This window comes from Idiotropiscis lumnitzeri, chromosome 7 (genome assembly GCF_059441095.1).
Source record: "Idiotropiscis lumnitzeri isolate Australia: NSW breed Sydney's pygmy pipehorse chromosome 7, RoL_Ilum_1.0, whole genome shotgun sequence".
Taxonomy (NCBI): Eukaryota; Metazoa; Chordata; class Actinopteri; order Syngnathiformes; family Syngnathidae; genus Idiotropiscis; species Idiotropiscis lumnitzeri.
The window spans coordinates 19,032,302-19,046,948 of record NC_142397.1 but is presented as its reverse complement, the minus strand read 5'-3'; positions in this window follow the sequence as shown (position 1 = coordinate 19,046,948).

Below are 14,647 nucleotides of genomic sequence, written 5' to 3'. Positions count from 1 at the left end.
TTTAAGTGCATTTTTGTGAAGAGATTTATGACAAATTGGCACGCCCCCTTTTGGAGCTTGTCTTATTTTTTTCCGTCTCAGCTACGTCACTGTAGGGAAGCAAGACAGTTCTGTTGTCTAAAGTGAAGTGGGCATAGGTAGGGATATCCACAACAATTTTTGGTGCAAATTGATCACCGTTTTTGGATGTTATAAGCAATGAAAGTACAATGATTTGCGATGGAGAGTTTGTAATCTGTCCCCCTAATGACTTGAACAAAACATGGAGAGAGCAGAGGGGGCGTGTCCATATTCCTCATTAAAAGTAGACGTTTTTCAAGTCGTCACTTATTTCTTAATTTCGCCAAAATGAATAGATAAAAAAACAGTTTCCTTATCAAAAGACAGAATCTGAGCTAGTTAAGTGAAAAATGGGCCATCCTGGCTGGACAGATACTTTCACATGGACACGGTGAATTTTACTTTCTTCTTCACCTGAGTCAACTCTTCCATGGTTCCAGAAGTGAATAGCATTCACTACATTCCAGTGTTTTTCTTTTTTTAGAAGACTATTCTGAGCAGGGTGGAAAACAGTCTGGCATCCAAGTGTGACTTATGCATTATGCTATTCTCAACCTCACTATTTATGTCCAGTCCAAGTGCCAATCGAGCGGCCTAAATGTCGTGCGATGGAATGTAAGAGTTCAGTGAGGTGGGCAAAGCATTTATATCAATAGCATTTATTTATTGTTTTTCTTTTCTATTGAAGGATGTAATATGCACACTATTGTACCATTTGCTCTACCCAGCGGCATGAGCCCGACTGGTAAGAGCGTCTGGCTCACAATTCAGAGAGTGTGGCTTCAGATCCATTCTCTGGGCTTCCTGCGTGGAGTTAGTATGTTCTCACCATACCTGTGTTGGTTTTTTCAAAGTGTGTGTGCGTGTGTGTGTGCGCGTGTGTGCGCGCGTATGCGTGCGTGCGTGTGCGCGAGTGTAGACACGCACGTTTGCACAAGATTGCATACAAGATTGTTTTTCATCAAACAAGAGCCAAATTCAGGTGAGATTATTCAAATCTTTCTAGAATGATGTAAATTGGATCAGCTAATTAGTTTACATGTATTACTACAACTAAAACTCATTACTTGTTTGCAGTGTTGGAGTAACAAGTTACTTTTGTAACGCGGTAGAGTAATATACTATATTTAGGCAGGAACAAAGTATATAAAAATATAACGCACTTAAAATTTTGGCAATATTATTACAGTTACTGAGTCTCGTAAAACGTTACAAATTCAAGACCATAACACACATGTAATCACATAATTAAAGCAGGTGAGTCGTTGATTACCTCAGTTACAATGTAAGCAAATTACCAAAGGAATTACCACAATCAGAATACCTTGACTCACTGGGGCCGTAACATCGCAAAATTAAATAGATTGCGCATTTCGTCTCTTCCCAAAACATTTCGTTTGTTTTTGAGTGATGGTCAACATTTTTAAGCTACCAAGGTTTCATTAAATAAAATGCAAAGCTTATACTCAACATACAAGCGGGAACAAACCTAAGTAAAAGCAGTGAATAACGTGCAAAGAAAGAAGAGTGTAATTGTGCTTTATTGATATGATTTTAATGACTTTTGCGCCGTAAACTGCCGTATGTAAAACAGCTGTCATTCTGATTAGCTGTTATTGATCAAAATGCAAATTCGACTGCCTTGAAGTCGAAAACGTCTGGCGGCCGATGACGTCATGCTACGGCACATCCAATCGGACAAACATGATGCCCCATTAAAAATAGATTCTGGTGTGTCTCGATGTAGTAAAGATAATTACAACTAACGGAACTTTGAATTATTTTAATATTATATCTATCTATCTATCTACTAACATACCTACCTACCTACCAACCTAGCCACCCATCTATCCATTCATCCATCCATCTATCAATGATAATTTCATTTATGGTTTACAGTCTGTGATTATTTATTAATGGACAAAATATCAGTTCCAATATTTCTAAAAAAAAAAAAAATTATTGATACAAATATTCAGTCAAAAACATTTAATATTATAGTCTACACCATAGTTAAATATTGTCATTGTAAGTTAACTTTACCAGCTACAGTATGTAGCAAATTTTACATTTTAATTATTAAATACATTTTAAAAGAAAATGTACCTTAACTTAGCTGTAACTTAAACTTGAGTAACTCATTACTCTTCAAAGACTGTAATATTGTAGAGGAGCTTATTACGTTCACATGCTCGTAACTAGTGATATGTAATATATCACATTTGGGACGTAACTTGCCCAACGTTGCTTGGTTATCCGACTTTTGTTCGATTATGCAGAGAGAGTGAGACAGTGAGAGCACGGAGAAGACTTAATATATGCTGTATTAATATTCTGTTCATTATTTTATCATTTTTATTTAAATCATTTGACATTTTTTGTGACCTATCCTCACATTCAAAACCACTCAGGCACTTATAGTAACATAGTCTGCCAGTGGACCATAAGAGAGGACATCATTACTATTAATTAACTACATACATTTACTATTTGCCTAATTTCACAATATGACAAGGAGAAGAACAGGGAGGGACTGCTTTTCAAGTTAAGTGCGACAAATTTTGTCCTTACTGGCTGGTAAACATGCGGACTGTCGTTGGGTATGTTGAGGATCTGCTGAATGAGTGGCCCTCCCTCAGGAATTAGGGTTACGATATGTTTATATTTTATGATTTCAATCCTTATAATCCTTTTTCTGACCCAAAAAACTGTGCTGTGGATCATCATTTAAATACTTGTATTGATTTTTTGATTGTTTTACTCACAGACTTAAGCCCTGACTTGTTTTTGGGAAGGCTGAGTGGCCACTGTCCATAAAATGTGATTATTATTAGAATTTAACTAATTCTCATTCGGTGATATTGATAATTATTTTGTTTTTTTGTTTTTTGTTTTTGTTATAACTACTCTTATACCATTCAAAATAACTGGTAGAATAATAGACTTCAAGGAATCTTGTTGTGTACATTGTAGTGTCCAGTGTTGTTTATATCCTCCCCAAAAAACATTCACGCAGGAGGCCGAATAATAATAATAATAATAATAATAGTTCAACTTCTACTGCACAGTTTTTCTTTTTTGCGGGGGGTTCCGGTGCCAATTAAGCGCCAAAAAAGAGGGCTCCTTTAGCTGGCCTTCCTTTAGTCGTGTCACACACACGCACTCATAGGTGTAGTTAAAAGGAATGACGGAATTATAAACTATCATATATAGTACAAGGTTACAAGCTGTAACATTGTGATTGATGAACTTTGGTGTTATGCATGAACATATGTATGCATGGTTGAATACGTACAGAATAAATGTATATGTATATGAATAATATTGCACACAGTATATTTATACAATATTGGAGTATGTGTATGTGTGATACAGTATGCCTATGAATTTTTGTTATGCTTATATGTATTTTGGATTTAATGGCACTTGATGAATAATATCTTCGACAGTGATCGAGGAGTAGGATGCAAATACATTTCATTTTATTTTAGATTATCTTGTCAACCATCCATCCATTATATTGCCCGCTTATCATCACAAGGGTTGCGGGCATGCTGTAGGCGGGGTACAATTGCAGGTCAATCTATATCTGTATAAAGATGTGCAAGTTCATAACCTTGGGTTTTGTTGGCCTTGAAAACCAGCATATGAAATGAGGGAGTCACAACCGGTAGAGAAAGGAGGGTCAAATCTCAGATTCAGGAGGAACGTAGCCATGGACAGTGGACCACACTACACTCACGGGAGGATCCTCAAGGGTGCATCAGAGTTTGAACAACCAGTCTGCGTGTTTTGTGGCCTGAGGCTAAATTTGCCAATGCAATATATTGCCCCCCGTTTCATAGAGACAGAGCAAAAGTGTGGAGGATATTTCATGACATGTTTTGCATGCACGTATTACTCCTTGGGTGGACTGGCTGGGGAGAGATGTGTTGCAACTCTGGCCATTGTGTGGCTGTAATTCTGTTTTGAAATATTCATACAGAAACCATCAAATCTTAAAGCTAAAGCACAGTCATATTCCTACTACAAATATAACACAACCATCTAGCACCTTAATGGTGTTGCACCACTATTTTCCATTAAATGTATTTCCAAGAACATAACTGAGACAAGTGGACTTTATGGATTTTAGACAAATTGCAACCAGGTGGTGTGGTGTTAGCAGATGATGGCTTTGACGTCAGGTGCGCTAAGCTAAAGATCAATACATTTACAAAAGGACACTGTCAATTGGACACAAGAGATGTGTGGTGTATGCGTAAAATAGACCATTTCCAAATTCATTTGGAAAAGGTGATTGGAAATATTCGCAATAAGTACAAAATACTGACAGAAAAAAAACAAAACAAACATCAGGCATGCAGAGATGGGGACATAACATTCCTCAACATGATTGTTAGCCTAACTTGAGCCCAGTGTTTTTGTGCAACATAATCTCCCTCCTTTCTCTATCATATTTCATATGTACAAAACACATTTCATTATTAAAATATATTTTCCTTCTTGGCAATTGATTTCGCCCTTTTTAACAAAATTTATTCGAATGTGTGTTTTAAAACAAGGATCAGAAATAGTTGGAAAAGTAAACTATCAAAACATGAATTTAAAACAACAGTATTGCAGCAGTAGTGCACGATTTATGGCTTACAGGTCACTGTAAAACTCAAAATGTTAAAATATTGCATGAATAGTACAAATGTACAAGACTTTCTAGCATCAATGTACAAACATCCCGGACATCCTCGTCGCCAAACTGGACATTCTCGGCCTCCCTGCCCTCACACGCATCTGGATTAAGGATTTTCTGACCAACAGACCCCAGACTGTGTTGCTCGGCCCCGACATGTCCTCCACCCGTACGCTGAGCACCGGTTCCCCTCAAGGATGCGTGCTGAGCCCTCTCCTGTACGCCCTCTACACCTACGACTGCAGCCCGGCCCACGGTAACAACACCATCGTCAAGTTTGCTGACGACACGACAGTGGTCGGTCTGATCTCGAAAGGTGACGAGAGAGGAGGTCCAGAGACTCACGGCTTGGTGCGAGGACAACAGACTGCAACTCAACATTGCAAAAACAAAGGAGATCGTCATCGACTTCAGGAGGAACAAGACAGTGCCGCCCCTCCCTCTGCATCGAAGGCGTGTGTGTGGAGAGGGTCCACACGTTCAAGTTTCTGGGAGTACAGATCTCCGATGACCTTTCTTGGACACACAACACCACAGCAGTGGTAAAGAAGGTCCACCAGCGTCTGCACTTCCTGAGAGTCCTCAGGAAATTCAACCTGGACAGGAAGCTGCTGCTGGCCTTCTACCACTCGTCCATCGAGAGCCTGCTGACGTACTGTGTCTCCACCTGGTACAGCGGCTGCACTGAGGCGGACAGAGTGAGGCTCCAGAGGACAGTCAAAACAGCGCAAAGGATTATTGGCTGCCCTCTCCCCTCACTGTCGGACATCTACACCGCCCGGTGCCTCAGCAGAGCTCTCAATATCGTCAAAGACAATACCCACCCAAACTCACACCTGTTCGACCTGATGCCCTCTGCCAGGCGCTCCAGGTGCATTCAATCAAGGACCAATAGACTGAGAAACGGTTTCTTTCCAAGAGCCATCTCCATTCTAAACTCTCACGCACACACACGCGAACCCTTACCATGCACGACAGCAACGTGATGTGTTTTTATATATCCTATTCAGTATTATTTCCCATTGCACTAACTATTCTCTTATTTATCTAATTCATATATTTATCTGAATTATTGTTGTATTGCACTGGAGAGGGGAGCTCTCTAATCTCGTTGCACACTTGAGTACAATGACAATAAAGGGATTTCTGATTCTGATTCTGATTCTGATTCTGATATGAACTGTGGTGGCGAGGTTTGCGTGTTCCAATGATCCTAAGAGCTAAGTTGCTCCTGACAGGGTCACCCATCACAAACAGGTCCTAGGTGAGGGAACAGACAAGTACGACTCAAACTGAGAGTAAAATCAGTCCAGGGACCTCAGCAGTCCGACTCCCTGCTACCAAAAGTAGCTCTAAGGAAATGGAATGTCACCTCTCTGGAGCCAGAGGTGTTGTGCGAGGTAGAGTAGTTCTGATTAGGCTCGTCTCCACGCACAGCTTGAGCTACGGTTCCAGTTTCTCTCAAGAGGGACTGGGCACTCTTCCACTCTGGACTTGCTCAAGGTGAGAGGCAGTAATTCATCACCAAGTCAATTCTATTCGCCCATCAATGTGCCGATCAGTCCTCGGCATTTTGGATTAAAATGCAATCAAAGAAGTGTAGAGCTGTCTTTTGTAGGTGGTTACATTTCAAAAAGCCTCTCACAATTTCTGCAGAAATGCATTTTCACGGCCGTAGAAAAGTCATCCCCCTGCACTGCACAACAAAGGAATAGATTTACAGCGCTCCACAAGAATATGTTTCAATAAAAACAGCACGTGGCAGACCTTGGCTGCTTTAAAATTGTGGAGAAATTCACCAATAAAAACTTTCAGCGAGAAGTCTGTGAGCAACCAGAGCTACAAAGTCTGAATTATGGCTCTTACTATACCAATACGGAAAGTATCTGCCAGCTGAAAAACACCAAGGTCAACAAATCTGACAGGGTGAGCGAAAATCAATGTAAATTTCTTTTTTTTAATTTTTCATACTCTGATTTTATGAGCTCCATGAATGGGATTGACGGTCTGCTGGCACAAAGTTCATCTCTAGTTTAATGAATGTTTTTGTTTGAACTCTTGACGAGCACTCTTTGGAGTGCAATGCCCTGTCATAGTTTTCCTTGTCTTCCATGTGTGTGACATTTATAACTGAATGCACAAAGTGGCATTGGATTAGCAAAATTATTTAATAAGCGTAGTTCCGATTGAATTAATTGTTTTGCTATTTTTTTCGATGCAGCCAGACCTGTTTTTTAATTTTCCACTCAGTTCCATTTCTGTTTTTATCAAACTTTCCTTCTTCTTTCTCGCAATACAGACTCCAAATACTACAGTACTGTATTATGAGAAGACTATGCTATTCTTTGTGTATCCGACTGCCGATACTTTTTTTCCCTTGTACTCTTTTCTTCCTCTCGTTCTACCACCCCGCCTCCCCCACCTCCTCCTCTGCCTCACGATTCCATTTTCCCTTCTTGCCACCCTTCCCCCATTCTGTGTTTGTGTCCTCATCTGACCCTGCTTGGCCTGAATAGCTGTCTGTGCCCATTTGGATCGGGCACAGCTGGTACTGGCGCTGAAAGCCGATAGCCGTAACCACCGCTCTGCATGTCTATCTGACATGGAAGACACATCCCTATAATGGGATTTTTGCTGATTTCCTGATTTATGCAGCAGCAATTAACAGGACTTGCGTTTTTTTTTGTTTTTTTTTTAGCAAGGATTGCTGAAATATGAAACATGAACAATTAATGTCACAGGTCAATAAATAACAGGAGGATGGCAGCATTTGCATCAACAGCTTACATTGTTGCACCAGCTGCTGACAAGCGAAAACAAGCGTTAAACTCGAGGCCCGTGGGCCATTTTTGGCCTGCTGCATCTTTTGTGGTCTTCTTTAGAAATTAAAGTTGTGTGCATGGTTCTTGCTAAATGGGATGTTCTTTCACTTTGGCAGAACATCTGTAAAAAAAAACCTACTCATATTACAAGCATTTTTTCATCAAATCCGTTTCTTCGCTGATTTTGAATTTTGACACAGTATGAGTGTGGCTGTTTGCATTTTGTGATAGCCAACACACAACACTTTGAAAAGCGTAGCAAAGTGCGCTTATGAGCTCGTGCTTTAGATTCAAAATTTTTCCAGGAAAAGGATAGCCTGGAGGCTACCTGTGATGGAGTCGCGCACCTCACGTATATATATATACAATTTTCTTTACTTCAAGAATAAGTTGCATATCTTGAGGGTCTTGAAAGGCGCTTGCAAATTGAACATATTATAATTATCTTGGAAACCCAAATTCAAACATTGCACCATATTAGCTGGACATCTTTGGCACATCATCTCAGAACAAAACACCCTGCTCAAGTTACCACTGGGCCTCGCAAACCAACACTGCTGGAATGTGATGCTTGTGGGCTCAACTAAATGTATAAATTTTGAGAATTGTTTCTAAGGAAAATGCCTAAAAAGATGACGCAGTTTAAATCGTATTCAAGGATCAAGAAAAGAAAACAATTAGAAGATTCTTTGAATGTAAAACATAGATAGATAGATAGATAGGAGAGCGGAGAGAAAGAGATAGAGAGAGAGAAGAAAGAGAGAGAGAGAGAGAGAGAGAGCACTTGACTTAATTGGGGTCGTAGAAGAAATGGAGCCTATCACAGCTGACTTTTGGGTGAGAGGAGGCATATAACGTTAACTGGTCACAAGCCAATCACAGGGCACAGACACAAAAACAACCACTCACATTTAGAGTAACCCCTATACACAATTATATAGACACAAATCTTTATCTGATTTCTTTTCAATTTTACAAAAATATTATTTATGAATTATAATAATATTCCTGTCAATGTCAGTGTGTTATAGTGACAGGTAGAATAATTAGTTGCTCTTCCATTAGATGGCCAAATACACCTGTCATTCATACGACAAAATAAGTCATGGCTTCAGCTTTGTGTGGAATTAAACAGGCTCAGTTTTCATAGCGACTAAATCAACCTGCAAGTAAATTGAGATGAAATCATTATTATTTCAAGATTCATACTTTGTGTGGCATTTATGTTTGGTGGGGTGCTGTGAGATTCTTTCGGGGTAAAATTAGCTCAACGAAGATTGGCAAATACGTACAACACTGGAGGTTGCACCCCACAGTTTGTGAAGCTCTGCTCTCCACTAACTAACTCGGAACATCCCATAATATTTCTTTTTGACGAGACGTGATTTTCCAAATATTTGATCTGACCAAAATGCTGTTTTTTGGTAGACTAACATCGCTGAGCACTTTGCTGCCTCCCACTAGTTAGAATATTGGAAATAAATATATTTTAGTTTGAATTAAAGGTAATTTAAGTAGTTGGCCAAGTCCCCTTGGGTTCCTCTGATATGTAGATGTTTTGTTTTTATCTTACCACGACAATGTTATGCTTTTTGTGGGAGCTGTGTGGAAAGGCCATTTTTTTGCTCCATCATGACAAAGCAATTTCCACACAGGTTGGATTGAATTACTTTGGTGTGGAAGAACTTTATTGGCCCACACAGAGCCCTGACCTCAATCCCATCAAAAACTTTTTGCAGGTAGGGAACAGACATTGCGATCCAATATCAGCATCATAAATGACACGGGAGTGGATTTTCACTCGCGTCCCATCACACTACCCCACAAAATTCTTGTCCTGTCCCAGTCACACAACATAGTAGAAAATAAATAAATCCTGTCCCATCCTGGTCCGGCTCTGTTCAGCATGACTCCCACTCCCGTACTAATTTCTTTTTTTTTTTTTTTTTTTTACAGTTAATAATCACGCTTGATTTAAAAAAAAAAATTATCGTGTACCATCACAATCCTGTAATTAAAGGTTAATTTGAAAACAAACTAAGACTACAGGGTGACATTCCTCTGGAATCCTGCGACCCGCGTACTTATAATTCAAATTATGAGGAACAAGAATGAGATCTAGATGACAAGCACAATATCAAAATAAAGTCACGTGAAGTTAATGTTCAAATCTGCAAGCATCTTTGGATGTTTTTGATGTTCTATCATGATATCTGTCATTACTGTTTTGTTTTGGTCTGTTCCAGCAAGAGTGGAAGTTTTTTTTACCTCCAGCAGTCCACCTGTCTTGCCTTTCAATAAGTAGACTGTAAAACGACTGCCACGCTGTCAAATTGGATTATTCTCCTACTACGACAAAAGTCATGAGCATGTTTTGGTCTCGCTTTTTTTTGCATTTTCTTAGTAAGTACTTTTTTGTTGTTAAGCTTCGTCTCTGATATTTTTGTTCCTACGGTGTATTAGCCAAGATGTCTTTTCCCGACAAGCGATTTACATTATTATTGTTATCCTTGACTTTTGTAAGCGTTTCTAGTTTTTCTCGTTTTCCTGTTTTTTGTACTAGAGTCAAATTGTTTAACTTTGTCGGTCTCACACATTTTTGTTAATAAACCATTTTTTTTTTTCAAATTCTCTCTGAGTCGCCCGTTTCTAGAATCCGATCGTGTTCCGGAACGTTACGATATTAACCCATTTCACACAATGATGCTTTTTGCTTTGTTTTTGCTTTTTTGGTTGTTTTTCTCATTTCTATTTTTGGATGTCTGCCATCAGTGCACCGTGGTTCACTTCAGTGCGATTTCTGCTTTGATAGGCTGTTTGTCTAGTCTTAACCGGAGAGTTGACAGGAAAGTGACTCTTATCTTGAATCTTCAATGTTTTCCAATCTCAAAGCTCAAGGTTAAAACCACGTATTCTTACGTTCCAAACAATGAAAGGAATCACTATTTTCAGTCCACCTCTTTGTTGGCCCCTTGAGAGTGCCCTTGGGTGTGTTGAAAGGCGTTAGATACATGGTCTGAATGCCTAAAGCGCCCATTATTTTGGCATTCATCGCATTTACACATAATTCATCCCATTCACATCATTTCCATTGCAACATATTCCAGAAATGCACGCCTTGTGGGCTATTATTTTTCTCTTTCTAAAAATTCAAAGTTTTCCCAAAATTCAACATTTTCCATGAAAAACTCCACACATTCACCAGACTCACATTGTTCCTATTTTAAATCCAAATTTAATTCACTACGCTTTCATTTCATTGTGTTTATTGTGAATCCCACCTGTTGACCTGGGGTCTCTTCCAAATTTTTTACAAAAGGCAATACCTTACTGTTTAATATATATAGTTATATAATTTCTGGTATTTCTGTTTCAATAGCCATCCATTATCTGTACCGCTTCTCCTCACTAGGGTCACTAGGGCGCGCTGGAGCCAATCCCAGCTGACATCCGGCAATAGGCAGGGTACACCCTGGACTGGTTGCTAGCCAATCGCAGCTGTTACAAAATATTCCTTGTAGATATTAAGTATCCCAGTCTGCATTTAACTGCTATCCAAGCCAGGTTATCATGAATTATTATATTTGTTTTATCGGGGCAACCGAAACCCAACACAATTCTTGCTGTTATGTTGAGCAACTTGAAACTCTTTCAAATTATTTTCACTGGCATTTGACCAAATAACTGATGCATTCTCCAAATATGAACGAACTAATGATTGAGCTAGCTTCTTGGTCAACCACTGAGGAATAAACTTTCACAACATTTTATCATGCCCATACTCCTCCCCATTTTCTGAATTAGGTACATAATTAACATGACCTATCCACAATCAGTTAGAATAAACTACTACACCTAATAATTTTGCTTCTTCTACCTGTTCGATCACAGCATTTCCTTGAATTAAGTCTAAGAAATTTGTCATTTTGAACCGATCACCATACATCTTGCTTTTCCATTATTGATGAAAAAATTATTAGCTTATATCCAGTCTGTGACTGAAACTAATTCTTCATTTAAGATACTGTTGAGTTGGCCTATTGTCTGTGCAGCTGCATATAATGTAGTGACATCTGCATCTATAGTCACGGTTTTAACACCAATGGAGAATCATTAATAAAAATAGAAAACAAAAGGGTTTCCGGAAAACTTCCCTGCGGCCCTCCACAATCCATTTATCCAAGATCTGAATATTATTATTTGTAGGGCTGGTATGAACAAGCAGAGTAAATAAAAATTCCCAAGATGAGATTCTTCAAGTGAGCTGAACGTATTCTTTTGTACAACATAGTCAATATTTGCATTCGCAGTCGGCAATTACTTACCACTTATATGCCGCTGCAACCTCAGACTTCATCAGAGATATCCCAGATGATTTCTATAATATAAAAGAAAACAGCAAATAGTTGCAGTTAAAAAACTATATATATTTAATTATTTTTTCAGTCGTACATTGGACAGCAGAATTTATCTGCAATTAACTAACCTCAACCCCCAACCCGCATGCCGAGTATCTCCCAATCACGGCGTTTAAAGTAGTCCAAGTCAGAATTGAACCAGTGACCTTCTTGCTGTGAGGCAGCAGCGGTATACAATTTTGTGCCATGCCAAACCACCCCCCCCAAAAAAAAGCAACCAAAACAGGAAGCTCACATAATCAAACTCGGCCACCTAAGTCCTACTACATAGACATCAAGTCATTTTCTTTGAAGCAACACAATCTATATTAGAGTGGAAAGAATGAGGTCAAACAAATTATGGAACAGGAGCAGATATATTTTTAACCATGATGAAATGCGCCATAGTTTTATTATGCACCTAACTATCACACAAAAAGGGCATCATTCGTGCAATCAAAGGAATAACGGTGAATAATTACAAAAACGAAACCAACATGATTTTCATTTCTTTCATAAAATAACCAAAGGATGTTAAGAGGCGTCTGCTTTCTGCTTTCCTTGTCCCTTTAAAGACAATGACCTGACCATCCGGATAGCTTGGCTGCAGATGAGAAAGTAGTTATTTCAAGCCCCCTGCTCATTTATTTTTTGTCTATGTATTTTAAGAGACCTAAAGCAGTATCCTGGATGTCTGGGTACCATGCTGATAAAGCAAGACGGGACTAATGGAATCAAGGGACAGCATATGGGGGAACAGGGGATCAGGGCTCTAAGCCAGGCTGATACACTTGGGTGGATACCATATCTTTAATGCTACTGATGTTCAACCAAACTGGCGCCCTGGCTTGTTGGCATGGTGCCTAGAGTTCTTCCACTGGCTGGGGGCTTGTATAGTTTGGATGACTCTGGTAGGAAACAGACGGGAAGTCAAAGGTGACATGCAGGCAGTCAGCAGACAGACATTGGCCAGAGGCAAAAACACACAAAAAGTTGAGAATAAATACTGACCAAGTCGATCAGACTTAAATTCAACATTTAACACCCACATTGGTAGTAAGCATACTAATAAATGGTGTTGAGGGCATTGTATCACAAATGTCCAAACTTCTGTAAAGTTACACCTCTGCACGTGACCATTAAGTCGTCACTCCGAATTGGGAAATGAGAAACCCCAGCAGAGCTGTTCCCCGCTAGAGTTATAACTTGCACAATCAAGGGCAGTCGCCGTTAGCACTGTGGCTTGGCAACTCACAACTAAACAAAGTTTTCGCTTTTTGAACTATACAGTCTTACTGACTTAAACATGTGATGCTCATTAAAATGTGCATTTTTCTCCAATAAATGCATGAGTGCTGCTTCACTGTGGCATGGCAGAAACCTTTGTAGCGAAATGTTGTCTTTTTGTTTTATTGCTGACACTCTGAAGTAGTTGAAAAATAAGCTGTGGAGTGGAAAGCTCCAGCCAGTCTGGGTGAAAGCTAGCCAGCAGGCCGGCTTCTGGCTGCGGGTGCCGTTGACAGCTCAGTCCATCATAGTCGCCTTGCAACCCTGACAGAGATGCATTTATTGATCCTCACTTTAGATGACAGTGATGACAGTGACACAGATTCCTGCTGCAAGGGTACCGATGTTCCTGCATGTGCAGCCAGTTCACATAATGGCTATTTTCACCCTGTGGAAGTGGTGCAAACTCAGCTGCAAAAGTCATCATGGATGATCACGTTAATTTGGTACTGTTCACCTCATCCAATTTACTATATAGTCCCAATAAGAATGAAAGCATGAATGGGAGGACTTGGTATTGGTGCGTGAAAAAAACTCAGTTGAGGAAATCAATCAAATATAAATGAATGCACACAATTTTTCTAAGGCAAATAAAAGCCTTGTTTCCATAATGTGGGACAATTTAGTTCAACTGGGTTAGGCTGAGTTTTTGTTGCATTTCACAGTTTTGTACATTTTAATGCAATTTTTGAAACCACCTGTTAAAGGTTATTTAAATGTTGAGCCACAGCAAAAGAGGAATGGAGTGTAATCATTAAACAAACATTGTAAGCCTACTCTTTTCTGGAGGAAGACAACTTATTTTGATACATCTCTACAGACACATTAACAATATGCATTTATTTTTCTGGAGTAAACCAGCGCCCCTAAATCCCCAAAACAGACGTAGGACTTATTTTCCGACTATTATACGATATGCAGTTAACAACATGTAAAACACATTGATTCACTGAATTAGACTTTCGTGAATATTAATATATGAAATCCTCTCTTTACTCCTCCCTCTCAATATGTTTTAATAGGAGTTACTTAGCTTTTCAAGAACACTTTGTATGGCTTTAGATTTATGCCACAATTACGTCAGCGTATTGCCCAAAAATATGTACAAATATGTGTTCCACACGCACGTGAAGTGAAATAATGTATACAAAAGCATGTTAAGTGTATTATTTACAGGCGTGATAATAGTCGAACAGTCGGGCTAAATCTGATTGGCTGTTTACTCTCCAATCGTATTTTAAAGCAGTAAGTGTGACGTTACGATTGGATCGTAAACGGGCATTCAGAATTAGGCCTACCGTCCAACTCCTGATTGGTTAAAATTTTGCGGCACAATTACCACGCTTGTATCGTAAGCGTGAATCAGCTTGGAGTACGCGTACCGGAAAGAA